Source organism: Scleropages formosus, chromosome 13, assembly GCF_900964775.1.
Source record: "Scleropages formosus chromosome 13, fSclFor1.1, whole genome shotgun sequence".
Classification (NCBI taxonomy): domain Eukaryota; kingdom Metazoa; phylum Chordata; class Actinopteri; order Osteoglossiformes; family Osteoglossidae; genus Scleropages; species Scleropages formosus.
This window is the reverse complement of record NC_041818.1, coordinates 21452128-21465425: the sequence shown is the minus strand read 5'-3', so window position 1 is coordinate 21465425 and position 13298 is coordinate 21452128.

Here is a 13298-nt window from a genome sequence, read left to right as displayed (position 1 = left end):
ATGCTGTGGCATTCAGAATCACAGATTTTAAGTATGTCATTAAAATTAAATATCCCTGTAGTTGGCAAAATAAAACATAACATTTGGAAATTTTGCTGTATTGATTCATAAAAATGGAAAAGTAAAATACATTGTGGGAGACAGCTGAGAATGCATCATCATCACACACTGATACATTACTGATATGTATCTTTGTGTACTAAATTCCATTTTTTAGTGTTTTGGTGCATTTGAGAGCATTAATCTCATGGCCAGAATGGATTACCATACTCTTAGCAGTTCCAGAAGATGAAAAACCTAACCCTCACTGAGTCCCCCTTCTACCCTCTCCTATTCCCATACCCTACTCTCCCATGCAATCCTCATTCAAATGGTTATGTCAACAAATTCATTTGAAACAGTGCCATGGGGTAACATTTCATGCCATGCATTGCACTTTAAAAACTGCTAATCACACAGGAAGCAGGATTCAGCTCAACCCATCGTACTCTTGAAATGGACTCAGTTGTTGCTGTCTTTCTTTTTTCTTGAAAAAATGCCAAGACACAATATTCCTATTGCTATGTGGACCTAAACCCTAAACAAAGCAGCATATAAACTAAAACGGTCTATAAAAATCCACATTTAAATGTTAAACAATAGTGATGTCTGTCACTGTTCACTATTGACTCAATAGCATCTAAATACTATACCATCTAACTGTTAAAGTATGATATATGGCTGAAGAAAAGATTCAGAGGTCAGTGCTGCATGTTGTGGGTTTGATCCCATCAACAATGGCCATGTTTCCTTTGGGCTTGGTTTGCTGCAATAGAAAATGATAGAACATCACAACTAAGATGTATTATTGCTGCCTTGCAATGTTGTTTGATAATGTTGGGAAATACTTTGTAGGACTTATTAAAGATTCATGGTTCCTTGAGGACAAAACAGCTAAAAAAGAATGTTGAGAAAAATGACTTTAGAAACCATTTTTGATGTAGTCGCATTGGTCAATCACTACACTAGAGGAACAATAGCTCCAATGGATGGATGAGCTGTACATTTAATTAACATTCAGTTATGATGTGGTACATTGATGATAACATGAACATGTACAGTTATGAAATGTTTATTCATGTTTGAATGTCAGACTTTTTGGTCTCCCTTTTGATTACTGACATAACTCACATATTTGGCAGGTGTCATGATGTGTTATGTTCTGCATTTTAGTTTGTGGTTTTGGTTGAGTCAGCCTCAGTCTTCAGATTTCCTCCCCTCCCACTTCAACGATCTGATGCTAAATTAATGTTGTGGACTTATCATTAATGAGGATTTGTTGTTGAGAAAAATCCTTGCAGAATATGTTTCACAGGGCATCAAAGACTACCCTTGCATCCAAATTTTTACAGTTTAGCAATAATAATTTTATTATTGCTATTTGAGTTAAACTTTACTTTAGTCACACTGCCTGGAAATATAAACAACAGTGTACTTATACCTTTTGTGTAGGCTGACTGATTCAAATCTAACAAACTTGATTCCTGGCAAAACTCTTGTGAAAATGTAGAGTGACTTTACTTTGTTTTTCTGTTTTCTGTTTTTTGTTTATGTTTCCTTCTTTTAGTCCTTCCATTTTGCCTTTTGCTTGTCTTCTTTTTTTACATCCCTAAACATCTTTTATATTTAGTGCATTTCTTTGTCTTATTTTGTCATTTCATTTTATTGCCAGGGTTCTCATGAGCCATGTTTTAAGAGAACGGAGGAGCACAGAAAGCCGTAGCATTTTGTGCCATTTGAGTGACAGAAGTGACATGGTCATTCAGAGAACTTTAGACAGTTATGAAGTCATGAGGTAAAAGTGCAAGGCGAGGAGTTGAAGGACTGGTCCCAAAGTGACACGTAAACTGAGCCTGCTTCCTTCACCTAAGGGATAGATTTTCACTTTCTTTTCTGAGACTGTAAATAAAGATGGGAGTTAGGCAGGTGGAAAAGAAGAAGAGGAGCCAAGTAGGGTCATAGATCTAGTCTAAGTTCAGCAGCAGGAGTTTACTTCCCTCTGATTGTATTACCTTTCGGCAGTGGGTTGGGCTTGGTGTGGCTGTGTGTCCCCAGCACTGGACGTATATGTTCAACCATCCTCTCCCAGAAGCTGCAACAGGTCCAGACCCAGGAGCTGAGGCTCCACATGAGTGCAACAATGAAGTACTTTGCTTAGTCAGCGACATTCCACCACTGGGAGAATTGTATGTACTTTAGGAAGTACTGATTTGTTTAAAAAACATTATAATATTTGGTGGCTTTTATACTGCAAACTGTTTCTTTGACCTTAAGAAGTGGGTTATAGTGAGAAATGGGAAAGGGGTTAAGATAATTCATACTGGAGACCAGTCATATTTAAGGACACTTGACGGACCAATGATCCCTGCATGTTGTAAATGTAAGATGCAAAATTATATCAAGTAAGCACCCATTTTTGGCCTTCTTAACATCTATAATTGGTATAACCCTCAACAGTATCAGGGGATTTTTTAGCAAAGCAATGCCCTACCATGTTCAAAATGCTAGTTATTTAATTTTTCATCACAATAGTTAAATTATCAAATAAAAGAACAGAATTGAACAGAATAGAACAGAATTGATTTTTGAATGAAACAGACAATGCCATTCTTCACATCAGTACTACTTTTGTGCAGGTGGCTATATATTCACAGTGCTACATCACCACAGAAAATGAGTAGAAATTAGTATTTGACCCTTATTATGCATATAGATAACCAAAGCATTTTTCTCTGCCAAAGTACAAAATTTATTGATACAAATTCAGTGTTTTTTATTCTCTCTGTGAACAGGTTTATTGGTGCAATTCAGTAAAAATGAAAGACTCCCTCTTGGTTTGCAGAAGTCACTGTTTCCATTGTAGCCAGGAAATGTTTATTTCCTCAACAGCATTCTCATCATGAGTGTAGAGGTGTGTGTATGTTTGCTGGAGAGACAACACAGTTTTCAGTAATGCTGCAATGAAAACTCTGAGGCAAGCTTGTGAGCCGGTTTCTGTTGTATGGGCGTTCCTGCCTGTGAAAGGTCAGGTGTTTTTTTCCAATGTGTGCGAGAATGCGGGTTTATGTATGCAAGCTTGCGATAGGTTTACCCTGTTGTCTGCAGTGTGTGTAGGAAATGCAGCTGAAGGGAGTTTGATGGTGGCTTGCTGGGATTGTTGGGCCTGCGACGTGTCCTTTGAACTAAATTAATGTTGCACTTGCTCCCCTATGGGGACCTGAATATATAAAAATATTTATATGCACAGCACACTGGATTGAGTCAAGATCCGTGGGTGCTTGATTTAGTATTACGCTTCTAACAGATGCACACAGGCAGCCACTGCCATTGGAACCCATCGCTGAGGCCAGAGAGACTGAGAAACACTGTGGTGGAGTTTCAGTTTCGGGCCTTACCTTAGCATGAAACCCACACCAGCAGCATTCAGCCAGTGTCTGCTTGCAGCGAAATTAGGCAACCGAGGTATGCTGGGACAGCACTCTGGTCACTGTAGTGTGATTGACAGGATTGTGATCGCTCATTGTCTTCCGCTGGAAAACCGTGCAGGGTGGTCCTGTAATGACATGAGACCAACTTATCCAATTTAGTCCAGAACTGGAGTCCACAGTCAAACATACTAATTAAACCTGTGTTGTACTTCAAGTTTATATTTTATATGAACATGTTCCAAGACTGGTCATGGATAATGTTTTCTGAGTTTTTTTGTTTGATCTTCACTGGATGAGACATTTTTTTGTTCTGCTATTTGACAGTACTTTTTGATTGACAGTTATCCAGTTTAGGGTAAGGCATTGAGAGATCTCTGCCTCTTGCAGTTGTGAAATTCAAAATATCTAGTTGCTCTTTTATTACACTCAACATCACTGTAAATAAATACCTCTTTTAGATACTTAATTGAATACATTTTAACGATACATATTTTAATTTTCAATTTTAGGGGACATCTTTTCTTTGTTTCCATAATTCCATCATTTTTATTTATTCAGATATATTTATTTCCTGGTTTTCAACTTTTTTCCTCTTCTTTTTCCAGATGAAAAAGTTGTATATGCATGTTTGTTTTTTTTGACCTAATTGCTTTCTGAAGAGTCAGAACTGTAAAGAGAATTGATTAAGGAATTAAAGGAAAAAAGACAGGTTTAAATCCCCGAAAAGGCACAATTAGTGTACAAATCCATTAATTAAATTTTCCGCTGATGTTTATGAACATATTTTGATTTATACATATTACATATACAGTGTACCTGAAATTGGCCAACGTAGACAAAATTGCACACCACAATTCGACTTTATGATAAATGATAAAAGAGTATGTATGGATGTAATAATGTATGGAAATAATTAATTGCTAACATACAATTTTAAAGTCCTACCTGAAATCTGAAATTTAGGTTTTACCAACACAAACTTGACATTTGAACCTACTTTTATATTTGAAGTATTAGAACCTGTCTTTTTACTTTTTTGTTAAATTCTTTTCAAATAATGTTCAGAAAGACATGTCATCGTTCTAGGGTTGTTTTTATGCAAACTTTAAAAGCCATTTTGCTTTGTTATTGTACCTAATCAAATAACTCATGTGATGGTTTTGTGTACATAATGGCATTGAGAAGGAAACGCAACTGGATATTCTGCATGAGACAATACATATGGTTTGTGAGTTTTGCCATGTGTGTTGTCAGATCCATATAGGATTGTCATGTGTATTTTGCCTTATACCTTTCATATAACCTCAAGCTTCTCAATGGCAGTACATAGTATACTGTATATTCCACAGAGTGTTAGAGCTCTTAAATGCTGTTTGCACTTTGAAAAGGAATCTCCAGTTGTGTCTTGTGGCCAAGGTATAGGCAGAAATGATGGGAAGGTATCGGTGTGACTTTCCGTATCTCTGCTGCACCAGACACAGCCACTGAAAGGGGTTTCAGAGCTAATGAACAAATGGCCCACTGTAACACATCCCTCAGGTGGCGCTGAGGTACACCTAAAAATGGACACATTGTTAGCGATGGTCTCCTGGGTGCTGTGGCGGCAGTGACTGTCCAGTCTCACCAAAAACACCGCAGTGGTCTCCTCCAAACTCTAGTTTCTTGTTTCAAGCACTGAGGGATTAATTCTTAGCATCCTATGCTCTTCCACCTTGTTTGCAGTTAAGGTTTTAACACTACTGTGTTGGAACTAGCAAAAGCCCACCCGCTAATGTCCTGTTAATATTATGGGCTACTTCAAGAACAAGAATAGCAATGGGTTCAGAGTATTGGAATGATCGTGGTTAATTTCCAACCCAAATTTTATTGTAGAAAAAGAGGATTTGCTGTGAAGTTATTCTTAGTCAGTGCCCTTACAATAACTTAGACATTACCTGGCTGGGAAACAGTGTCATTTGCACGTACATGACTACTGGATATTTTAACTGTGGCAGCATATTCGTCTTGCAACCCAGCTGAGTGGGCAAGCTGTGAAAGTCATTTTCTAGACATGGGTGAGTGGGAACAGTCCAGTCCGCAACAGCACACAAACAAAGGCCCTCGCGGCAGCATGCTGTTACATTTGATGGTGTCTCACATTGGGCCAGAATTCCTGTTGCCCATTCTCTGATGGCAGCCTTAGCCGTTGAGTTCCACAAAGAGTCTCAGATATACTCTGAAGCCATGTTGTGTAAATGCCTTTATGTATTTGAATTAAAATGAATGATACTGCATTTTTTTAATCAGGCCAATGTGCACTATTAATCTCTGTCAAGACAGGAGTCAAAGATGAGACTTCTTTAAAGAACTCAGTTCATTGCCTGTTATAAAAGAGATTATTATAATGAGTTTAATGCCGTTCTAAGATGGTTTAGTTTTGTTAAAAAATGTTTTGCTTTTCCTTTCTTTTTTAGAAACATTTTTATACCCAACCTCCATTGCTTATTCTGAAGCAATGATCTGAAAATTTATATAGTACAATTTTGTTATTTTTATTTATTGTTTTTCAAATTGTGAAAGATGCATAACCATTTTAAATACAGTAATTTAAAAAAAACACCACAGTCCTTGAGAAGTGTATGGGATGTGTTCTTTTATTTCCACTGCAGTATGTTGTGTGAATGAGGGGGGTGGGATGGAAAACAAGGGCATGGCTAGGTTTACAACAGGTAGAAGGAACCCATGCGTGAAAGGTTCAGTACGTTATAATTTCATTGGCCATTTTCTTTGTCTTATTTACTGCTGAGGCTGATACAGAGATAAGAGTCCTGAGAAGTCAAGTCTGAGTAACAGAAAGTTAGGTGAGTTACAAAGGAAGAACAAGTACAAGGAGAAAACAGAGGGTCTTGTTGTAAACCTAGCCAAAAATAAGTTGTGTAATATAAACCAGATGGCTGTTCTACAAGGATAGAAAGACTGGTATCTATGCCACTTATTCCTTGGTTTATTATATTTTGTTTGCGCTTTGTTAATATTGTGATAGTACTGTGTTGTGTGACTTTTAACATACCTCGTTTTCTTTACAGATTAAGTAGCCTAGAAATAATCCTTTAAAAAATACTAATATTTAAATATAATGTATGCAAGAGTAAGAATTGTTAAAAATTGTGTGAAGGCTAATCTTTAAAAACAAAACTAGGATAAAATGTGTGTAACTAGTGTACTGTGAAGTCAATCTAATATTACGTTTATTATGTATATTCTGTAGTTGTGTTTTCATAGAATTAACTAAACAAGGCAAAGGCAGATAAAAAAATGTTAGATTCAAAACTCAGCATTCAGACTCTGACAAGTGTTTTTAGAAGTTCTTCAATGATTGTTGGTTTTTTCCTTCCTCTTTTCAATCTGTCTGTTTAGAGTTTTTATTTTGTTAAGAGTCTTAAGCAGGAAACAAACAAGAAAAGTGCATGCAATACTGTCTGGCTGTTCTATATTATCAAGAACGCGTTGTGTTAGACTTACAGGAAAAAAAAAAACAGAAAAAAAGAAAAATAATAAAATGTGGGATGGCCATACTTTTATTTTAAGAAATAAGTTAAAATGCCACAGAAATATGGGTGTTTTAAAATCATAATCATTCAAGAAAACACACAATTCTTATGCAGATTAAAAAAGTACACATAAATGGGCAGAAAAGAAAACCATTTTGGACCCATAATGGAAATTTCTGCATAATTACTGAGTTGTGTTAAATGAAAAAATTGCTGGAAAAGTGCCCTTGCAATATCACATGATGTTGGGGTAGCACCAATGATCCAGCACAACTGGTGGAACAATATTACAGACAAACTGCAAGAGTGTCACACATTTTGTTGAGGGATTGTTCACAGGACTGATTAGGATGGAAATAAAATATTAGGCACTAAACTCTCAAAACCGCTATAGCTCCACATAAACACTGACATCTAGTAAGCAAGCAGCCTTGAATTTATAAAGTAATGACTTTTACAGACATGCACCGCTCAGAATGGGTGCTATACTGTAGACCAGGAACATGGATTGTTTGGCAAGCGATTCATACAAAGGAGGTCATACTTTGTCCTCTTCTCCTCTTTCCTATTGCCTTTAGGCAGAAAGATCAACAGACGTGTGTCTGTAACTAATGGATTGTGGAGTTTTGTATTTGTAGTTAATATACAGTATATTTCTTGTCTGTTAACTAGGAACTGGTTCATAGGATGGGGTCTATATAGAGAGAATAGACTCTGTGTGTATTAATTTGTGTTTTGCCCTGCACCACCTAATAAACCAAGGGAAAAAAGAAAAATTCCACCAAAAAAACTCAACAATTTTTTTTTTATTCTGGTTGATGACTGATAAAAGTAGCGGATGAGTGAGTGGATTGACCTCATCTGCTGACTACACTATATCTGCTGGCCTTGCCCTGTTATTCCAACCTGCTGTTAATGCACTTTCTCATTTCATTTCCCTGAGGTTGTTCCTTCCTGTTTGTGTTAAATGTGGAAACACCCACTCAAATTTTCATAACTATATAACTAAGAGAGATGAACTGAACAGTATGGTTCAGTGTCAGAGCTCTCTGCACTGTAAATATTCTCAGAATGAATAGAACAACTGATTCTGAGAATATTAACAATATGATTTATACTCTATTAAGTTAATCTAGGACACATTCTTTTTAGCAGGACTTGTTTCTTCCATTTTCATGTGTCTGCATGAAACCAGCAGCTAATCGCTGATGCAGCAATTACACCTTCTAATAGATCTGATAACTATTTTTTATTATATCAGAAATATTAATAATTGAAGCTGACTATATTTTCTGAGCTTTAACTTTTATTCAAATTTACTCAAACATTGTTCCAGATTGCCCTTTGAGTTTTGGTAGCGAGTCACCTGAGAACAGTATGTAAATAGGACAGGTGAGTCACCTGAGAGTTGTGTTTTGGAGGGGGCTGGGTGTAGGGGGGTTCACAGGTGTTGCACTAGCACTGGGGAATGCGAGACGCATACAGGTGGCAGAGCGCGTGACACCAGGTGCGTTTGACGAGGGAGATGATGGGAGCAAGGAGAGAGATGGGCGCAGGGATTTTATTTATTTATTCATTTATTTATTTATTTTTATTTTTTTAGAGAGCACTCTTCTCACGCAGTGACACAGAGCGCTTTAACACAGGCATACAGCAAGAAAAACTGATACAAACAAAGAAGAGAGTCAACTAATGGTTACCATAATGAAGAACTTATTATAGAGCTATAAGTATACCTACTGGCCACCGGGGAAAGGAAGAAAAACTCCCAACTGAAGGTTGAGGGAGAAAGTTAGTAAACAGGGATACATATGTTTAACTGCAGCTTCAGGAAGGATGGATAGCACTTTACCTTAGAAATACAGCTGAGCTCTGAGACTAAACACAAGGTTTTACAATGTTGAGCAACTTACTGTAATTTTAACCAGTACAGCAATGTAATTTTTACTGGAGCAATTTAAGACAAGTACCTTGTAGCTGGTAGCGTAGTGGTTAGAGCTGCCTTTGGACCAAAAGGTTGTATGTTTGAATCCTTACTATAGCTGTAGTACCCTTGAACAAGGTACATGCCCTAAATTGTGCCAATGAATATTACCCTGCTGTATAAATGGATAAATCATTGTAAGCTGCTTTGGAGAAAAGCATCAGGTAAATGAATAAATATAAGTGTTGAAGAATACTACAACAGGATGGGGATTCAAAACTGGGTCCTTTATACGCAAAGGCAATGGCTCTACCCACTATATGCCCTGCTTTTGCTTCTTCATGTATGGCACCAAAACAGTTCAAATATATCGCTTTAAGGCTGTATGAACTGAATGCAGCCATCAAAAGAAGTCTAGACAGTCTCGATGGCTTTGATGAACTAATAAATTAGTTAACAATTATAAATATGAAATGAAGGCTAAGCAATATTGTCATTTCAATACATACCTAAAAAGTAAAATTTATTTATTGCAAGAAATTACCACAAACATCTGTGCTGCCCTTGTACATGTTAGCAAGGGAAAAAATACTGCTAATCAAAAGCAACTTACACGGCTTAGAGTACTGGATGGCGTAAACAGACTGTCTACTTATAATTTACAATGCTGTGTGTGGTGGAAAAAGCTGCTGGCTCCAGTGTTTTGGAATGAGCTCTCAGAACTGCTGATTCCTTCATCATTCAAGAAGGGTCTCAGCCCCTCTCTCTACAAATTTAGCTGCCACTTCTCTGTAAGTGACATACAATGTTAAATTACTTAAATTATCTACCTATTTATACAGCTGGCAATTTTACTGGAGCAGTTTAAGTAAGTACCTTTCCCAAGAGTACTACAGCTGGAGGTAGGAATCAAACCTGCAACCTTTGGGTTCAAAAGCAGCAGCTTTTAACCAGTGTTTCCCCACATGATTTATGTAGGCATAATTTCTGTCCACTGATACCTTTTGAGCATGAAAAATAGACACACAGAGGTTTCTCAGGGTCAGAGTGCACCCTCTGTTGTATGGGTCGCGCTACACAGACCCATAAACAACAATCGCTTTACCTCTACAAACACGTCAACACACATAAAATCAGATATCAGCAGTCCTGCGCTGTCCTGCAAGTTGCATTCTGCGAATTTCATGATAAGCCACATACTGTACACGACAAACTTCCTCATCTGCTCAGGCAAGACTACATTTCATGTTTCTGACCCACATTTGGAATTGTCTGAAAAACACTACAAATTTCTACATTTGTCAACATTGTGGGGCAGCAAACAGCAAACCGATTAGAGCAGTCACCTTCTAATCAAAGGAGCTGGGTTAGAATTCCTGCTCCCGCTGCAGTATCCCTGAGCAAGGTACTTTTCCCTGAACTGCTCCGTTTTAACTTCCTTTTGAGAAAAGTCAAATAAGACATTTCATAATGTCTTGTTTTTATATTCGAAAACCCGTCTTGATGAGATTTTTTTGATGTCTGTTGATGTAGGTTACTGCATATGGCATTTGATCACACCATATGGCATTTTACTGCTATTTTTGAAGTGATTCTTTTATAGCTTGATGGTTCCAGCAGCATCCAAAAAGTCAATCCAAAGTTATACCTAAACTGATAATCATGCTGATAATCATTGTGCACACAATCTGGGGCAATTAAGTAGGTATTCATTAGCACACTGTTTCTGCAAAGCTCATTCCAGGATCTAGGAAGGACAACGGAGCCACTGAAATCTCAGTGGAATTTTCCTCTCTCTTGCCCCCCATCACTGCATCCTGAGGGAGGTTTGACTGGGGGAGGGGAGCGAAGGGGAAGCCAGCTGGCAGCTCTGTCGGTGCCCCAGGCAGCCATGCCAACCACATGCCAACACATCTGAGAGCGAGAGAGGAGATGCCACCCGACAGGGGCTTACATAACTGTCCTCCTGCTCCCAGAGCTCTGTGCAGACATAAGATAGAAGAACCGACATGAGTACAGACAGCTGGACGGACAGGAGCCCCATTGGCAACGGAAACTAGATGCAGGGCTGGCAACAGTATATATGAGCAAACAGACAGCAGTAGGGATAGCAGCATGGACTGTGTGAGGCAGGGATTTCCAGTCTAACCAAGAAATGTGTAACTGGAAAAGGATACACAGACAGTAACTTTCATATAAAGCAAAATCTCAGCTTTATCACAGGATATGATAATACATATTAATCAGGGAAATTCACTCAATCATACCAAGGTGCTACCAGATAATGTCCCTTACCTGTCAAGCTCCAACACCTGCAGACCATGACTAAGATGTGCCGTGTCTAATTAATAATACAAATGCAAATACAGGACTCTGAATTACCCTGTATTACAGTGGGATCAGAATTGCTTTAAATCATGTTTGTGTGTCTGAACTGGCATGTGTGCATGTGACCTAAAGGGTGTAATAGGGAAATATGGCATCCATTGAGCTGAAATGATTCCTGGGATTCAGTGCAGAACCATTACAGATGCCAGGGGTCACCGACTTGGAAAATACAATAACACTGGGGGAGGAGAAGAGGGGGCAGACAATGAGACTGGAGAAGAGGGAAGCATAATGGAAAACAAAGTGGAAATGGGAGAAGCTGGTGAAGGGACATCTAAGATAAGATGGTGATTATCAGAGGTAAAACATTCAAAATGGATTAATTGTTATTCAATTAAACCTCAGAAAATATTAATTCATGAATCCATTCATTCTCCTGAGGCCCTGATGTTATTTTCTGTCTACTCCAGAGGACATATGTTTTTCATTTTATGCCTCAAACTGTCAATGTCACAAATTAGGATTTCTAATGCACCTTACGGAGAACATTCTATGCCTTTAAATGATACCATGTATATTGGGCTGGGGCTCAGAAAACTTTGTATAAATATACTTCTAAAAGCCTTTTTTGCTGGATCTGCAAAGGATGAGAAAAGAACAGGATCAGGCTATTGTTCAAGGGTTTACTGCATCTCTGAAGATGCTCAGAGTCAGATGCACACCTCTCCTTGGCCCCCCCCCCCCCAGGGCCTGCACCATCACTAGGGCCTCCATGGTTGAAGTCCACAATGGGAGGTGAAGGCTCCTGTGGCAGCAGAAAGCATGGTCACAGAATTCCTTGGATTTACACAGAAAAAAAACTTGTCCAGCACAGCCCCCCACAAAGATTCTTTCACAATAAACCCACTCCGTTGAAGGACTCCAGTTTCATAACCTTGACATTAACATTCCCCAGCTGTGGCCGCGCTGAATATACAAAACAGATACACGAGCACACACATTTTGATTGAACTTAACAATGTACTGCAATTTCATCAAGATCAATGTGGAACAAGAGCAAAAAGTAGGTCATGTCAGCACAATGTGCGTAGGCATCTGCAGCACCATGCTAAAAATAATCTCACTGTATTTCTACTGATGCTCCCAATTCCCGCGTGATACTGAGAGCTGGCCGCCTTGTGGTGATTTGGGGTACTGCAGTCCTGTGTCTCAGCACAAGACAAGAAACATTACATTTATTCGCATTTATAACAGATGCTTTTCTCCAAAGTGACATAAAACTCAACAAAAGTAAAATTAAACAAAAGAGCATTTCACAAGAGAGAAATGCACTTACAGCTAAGTTATTCTTGAAGTAGATTTGATTAGTGCAACACTACCTTTTTGCCTGCATTCATTACACGAGTGACTGCATATAGAATTGGTAGGGAGTACTTTTTTACTCTAATTATGCAGTGCATTGGCAGTGCTTAGAGGCCAAAGACAGAGGCCAGTGATCCTGAGCGATGTCCTGCTGACTGATTTTACATCTGTTTGCATATTAATACCTTTCATATTGTATGTCTTTTTGTTGCATTACACTCATGCATTATAGAGCATGCTGCATTTACATTCATACACTCACTGTCTCTCATACACACAGACACATATGCAAGCTGTATAAATTACAAGTAGCAAAATTAGTCTATGCACGTGTGGTCTTGATTAAAAGGGTGAGTGTAAATCTGTGTATTTGTGTGTATTTGTATGTGTGTGTGCTCGTACTGAACATGAGAACCTCTGTGTCTATTTGAGTGTGTGAACGTGTGCCTGCACCAGTGTAATTGTGAACGTCTATGAGCCTGCCTGTGTGTATGTGTGTGTGTGTCTCTGTGTATCTGATTGTAGGTGAAAGTCTCAGTGAGTCCATGCGTCAGTGTGACGGTGAGCGTGTATGTACCGGTACAAGTGGTTTTTTCTGAACTTGCAAGCACAGTGGAAACTATTGCTGAATCAAGAGAAAAAAAACCACAGCACAACCCTGACTTCCTCTCTACGACAAAGAGAAAT